Source organism: Citrus sinensis, chromosome 3 (genome assembly GCF_022201045.2).
Source record: "Citrus sinensis cultivar Valencia sweet orange chromosome 3, DVS_A1.0, whole genome shotgun sequence".
NCBI classification, from domain to species: Eukaryota; Viridiplantae; Streptophyta; class Magnoliopsida; order Sapindales; family Rutaceae; genus Citrus; species Citrus sinensis.
In genome coordinates this window covers 29513733-29518993 of record NC_068558.1, presented here as the reverse complement: position 1 = coordinate 29518993, position 5261 = coordinate 29513733, and the positions used below count along the sequence as shown (strand labels likewise).

General features: G+C 40.4%; 1 non-coding gene across 1 annotated transcript; it reads right to left on the bottom strand.

Annotated features, from left to right (window-relative positions):
• Positions 1-519: 519 nt before the first annotated feature.
• Positions 520-626, bottom strand: LOC112498423 (small nucleolar RNA R71). The gene has a single exon (XR_003065740.2). It is a non-coding gene; the product is annotated as a small nucleolar RNA R71 (small nucleolar RNA).
• Between the last annotated feature and the right edge of the window lie 4635 nt (positions 627-5261).

The window sequence follows — 5261 nt, the reverse complement described above, 5'->3', positions numbered from 1 at the left end:
GATCCTGAAATTGAGAAGACAGCTCGCCAGCTGAGACAGCAGACTAAGCGAGCTAAGCAACGATCCTCGTCGCCTTTGCTTTTTGAAACAGATACGGTGCCTAATTTAGTTGAATCATCTAGCGATTCGCAAGAACAAGTGATGGATAGACCTGCACCTGTAGAAAGAACTCTTAGAGAGTTAGCTGAACCAGACTTGAATCAGCAACCACTCTGCATTCAATATGTAGATTTGGAGGTAAATTTTGAATTAAAGTCTGGTCTTATTCATTTATTACCCAAGTTTCATGGTTTTGCAGGTGAAGATCCTCATAAACATCTTAAGGAGTTTCATGTTGTGTGCTCAAGTATGAGACCACAAGGCGTGACTGAAGAGCAGATTAAGCTGCGTGCTTTTCCGTTCTCTGTAGATGGGCTAGCTAAAGATTGGTTGTATTACTTGCCTCCTGGATCGATTACAACGTGGAATGATTTGAAGAAGCAGTTCCTCGAGAAGTACTTTCCTGCTTCAAGAGCTGCTAACATCAGAAAAGACATTTGTGGGATCAGACAACTTCCTGGGGAGACTTTGTATGAGTATTGGGAGCGATTCAAACAATTGTGTGCCAGTTGTCCTCAGCATCAGATTTCTGATCAACTTCTTATTCAATATTTTTACGAAGGACTGTCATTGGTGGATAGGAGTATGATAGATGCTGCTAGTGGAGGCGTGTTGGTGAACAAGACCCCTACTCAAGCAAGGGAGTTGATATCAAATATGGCTGCCAACGCACAACAATTTGGCAGCAGGCAAGATCCCATTTTAAGGAAGGTGAATGAAGTAAATATTTCTTCTGTTGAACAACGTTTAGATAAACTTACTTCTCTTGTGGAAAAGTATGTTGTAGGTAATGTGCAACATGTGAAGACTTGTGGTATTTGTTACAATATGGGTCATTCAACTGATATGTGTCCTACACTTCAAGAAGAACCCATTGAACAAGCTAATGCAGTTGGAGGATTTCCAGGCATGCCTCAGAGGAGGTATGATCCTTATGCACAAACATACAATCCGGGATGGAAGGATCATCCCAACTTCAGCTATGGAGTTAGGCCGTCAGGATTCCCACAACAGTATCCACCAAGACAACCAACACCTCCACAGTCAAACTCTAAGTCAGGTATATCTCTTGAAGAAATTGTTAAATCACTTGCAACTAACACTCAACAATTTCAGCAGGCAACTACAGTAAGCATTCAGAACTTGGAGAACCAAATGAGTCAATTGGCGACTACAGTGAGCCGTCTGGAGTCTCAAGTATTAGGGAGATTGCCTTCACAATCTGAGGTGAATCCAAAGCAAAACGTTAGTGCTGTCATCGTTAGAAGTGGGACGGAGTTGCAAGAGCCTAGTAAGAAAGTGACAAAGCATGTAGAGGATGAGCTTGAGAAGAATGAATTGATGCCTAAATCTCAAGATGCGCAACCCACCAGAGCGAAACCCCTACCTATTGTGATACCTCCTCCTTTTCCAAGCCGGTTTGCAAAATCCAAGAAGGAGGAACAAGAGAAAGACATCCTTGAGACATTTCGCAAGGTTGAGGTAAATATTCCTTTATTAGATGCTATAAAACAAATACCTCGATATGCTAAAGTCCTTAAGGAACTATGCACCTCTAAGAGAAAATTAAGAGGAGATGAAAAAGTTCATATGGGGGAGAATGTTTCAGCAGTTTTCCAAAAGAAACTACCTCCTAAGTGCAAGGATCCAGGTATGTTTACTATCCCTTGTAAAATTGGTAGTGTTAGAGTTGAAAAGGCTATGTTAGATCTAGGAGCTTCTATTAATGTCATGCCTCGTTCCATTTATTCATCTTTGAATGTTGGTCCATTAAAAGAAACTGGCGTGATAATTCAACTAGTTGATAGGTCTAATGCATATCCTGATAGGGTATTAGAAGATGTCTTAGTACAAGTTAATGAGTTGGTTTTTCCTGCTGATTTTTATGTACTTGATATGGAAGATGATAACTCCTCTAATTCTGTCCCAATTTTGCTAGGAAGACCTTTTCTTAAGACTGCTAGGACTAAAATGGATATACATAAAGGGACTCTCACTATGGAGTTTGATGGAGAGGTTATAGAATTCAATATGAATGATGCTATGAAATATCCTAGTGAGGAACATTCGGTATTTTCTGTGGATGTTATTAACCCTATAGTGCAGGAAGTTTGTTACAAGGAAAAAACGAAGACATTTCATGATAGAATGATTTTGAGAAAGGAGTTCTCTGTTGGTCAAAAAGTTCTTCTTTTTCATTCTAAGCTTAAACTTTTTCCGGGTAAATTACGATCTTGCTGGGTTGGACCTTTTATTGTTACTAATGTTTTTCCTCATGGCGCAGTTGAGATTCGGAGTCCGACCTCTGACAAAGTTTTTAAGGTTAATGGTCATCGCTTAAAACCTTTTTATGAAGGTTTTTCGGTGAATATTGTGGAGGATGTGCCTCTCGAGAGTCCCAATTATGGAGATTGATGCATAAATGTGTCTAGCCAAAGACATAAAACAAAGGCGCTTTTTTGGGAGGCAACCCAAATGATTTGTTTATTTTGGTTTTTGTTATATCTTCTTTTAATTTTGATTCAAAAAAAAAAATTTTGCTTATTTTGGTCAGAAGAAATTTTTTTGATAAGGCGTGCCCACGTCTTAGCTAATAAGTACTTCTGTAATTTTTAAAGTAACATAGTTTTAAGGCGTGCCCACGTACTTAATAGAAAAGTACTTCTGAAATTTAATGTGTTTGCTTATTTTGGTCAGAAAAAATTTTTTTATAAGGCGTGCCCACGTACTTATTAGAAAAGTACTTCTGAAATTTTTAGTGTCTCAAAGTGATTCATCACTAAAAAAAAAAAAAAAAAAAAAAAAAAAAAAAAAAAAAACAAAAATCGAAAATCACTATTCACTGTTCACAAAATCCCTAATTTTTCAGAACTTGTTTTCTTCTCCAGCCGCTTGCAGCACACTAGCAGCAAACCAGCCCGCCGGAAAACGCACCATCCCGTGAGCGCAGAACCAGCATCCCGTGTCTCGCAGCCCAGCAGCGCGCAACGAAGTCCCACCAGCGAAAGCAGCCGCGCAACCAGCAGCAGCAGACGAGTACGCCCAGAACCAGCAGCAAGCTCCAGCATCCCCAGCAGCGCAGCGCGCAACGTAAGCCCCAGCCCGCGCGCACAGCGCGAATCAGCCCCAGCCGCCGCGCACAGCATCGCGCACCGCAACCAGCAGCAGCGCGAATCAGCCTCAGCGCAGCACATCAGTCCCGCGCGCGCAGCGCAACAGATCCGCAACGCAGACCCGCAACGTGAACTGGCTCTAGCGCGCAACAGCCCCGCGCGCGCAACACAGTAACGAACCAGCACCCGCAAAGCAAGCCTCAGCAGCACGCACAACCAGCCCCAACTCGCGCAACAAGCTCCAGCCGAGCAACAAGCGCAACACAACCAGCCTACGCCCTGTATTCCAGCCGGGTAAATCGAAATCCGTGAGTGCAATTATTGTAACAATGCCGAAGAGGAAAGCATCTATTTCCAAGTCGTCGAAAAAGACACCCGTCGCAAAGAAATCTAAGATTGCCGCTCCCACTACGGTTCCATGGAACATAATTTCAGATTCACGTCAAGCCGTGAGACAAAGATCGAAGCATGGAAAAGGCATGAGTGTTTTGCCACTTGCGGAATCCAATCTCGGAGGGTGCCTCGCATTCGCGACTCAACAAGAGAAAGAGAGGTACAAAGATATTTCCACGCGCAAAATACTTCCAGCTAAGTATATTCATTACCCGACTCTTGAAAAATTAAATGTTAGAGATAATTTTGATTCTTTGATAGATAAGATTGGGTTGCGTAAGTTTGTTGATGTTGATTGCTTGGGTTATGTTGAGTTGATTAGGGAGTTTTATGCTACTTTTCAATTCACTATGCCGAATGATTTTACTTTGCATACCCCGGATGTCATTAAGTTTAGGTTAATGGGACGAAATTTTTCACACTCTATCACGGATTTTAACCTAGCTTTAGGATTCATTGATGATGATTATTCTACTAGTGATGAATATTTAGGAACAACTTGTGACTTTAGCGAAAATTTTGAGCCTTATGGTCTTTGGCGTAATTTATCTGTTGATCACAATGCCTATGACCCGAGTAAATCAAAGAGTTCTTTCTTACGTGATCGTGTTTTGAAATGTGTGCATCGATTCTTAGCATATAATTTTTTAGGCAAGAAAGATCACTCAGGAATTTTCTCTAAAACTGAATTTTATTTTATCTGGTGCATGTTAAATGATGTGAGGCCTAATTTAGGTTTTTGGTTAGCGGATCAATTTCAAAGTGTGCTTAAACGGTATAGGACTTTATTTCTTGGTCCATACATTACTCTGTTAGCTATAAACCTATGTGTGCTTGATCCTGACAATAATGATTTGCATCCTGCTTGCAAAAAGGAATTTTTGGATATGTCTGTGTTTGAAAGAACAGGTGTGGTCGAATTCAAGGAGGGGAGATTCAGTTTACTGAACCAGGACCCACTCAACTTCCGAAGAAGCTTTATGCTAGGAGTGGTGCTACCTCTGATGACGAGTTTGACGATGACACTGTTGCCCCGCCAACTATTCCTTCTACATCCGCACCACCTTTGAGCATTCAGTTAGAGAAAATGGAGCACAAGTTGAACAAAATGGAGTAGAATTTGGCCGCATACTTCGAGAGTGTGGGATTTACCCCACCATTTCCGCCAAGCCCATAGACGTTATGTGGATCAAAGCTCACAATTCAGGGAAGTTTCTTTTTGCCCTTAAACTTTTATCCTTACGCTTTAATTTTTATGTGAGCTTTGATTATCTTACATTGGGGACAATGTAAGTTCTTGGTGTGGGGGAGGGATTTTTGCATTATTGATGTCTGGAAGTAGTATTTTCACTCTACTAATTTATTTTCACTCTACTCATCCTTAAATGATTTTGGAGTTAGTATGCTTTATATATTATTATTTTATCTTTTCTTTTCTTTCTCACTACTTTTTTTTTCCCATCTATCTCAAATTATTTACATCTATTTTTTTTCCTATCATACTCTTTCATCACTCACATTTTATCTTTCATTTTTTTTTACTACATACATCTTTCTCGCTTATTATCATTTTTACCTTTCCTTTTATATCTCATTCATACCTTCATCTCATTCTACACCACTATTGATGATTGATTCATTTGAAGAGTGTACATG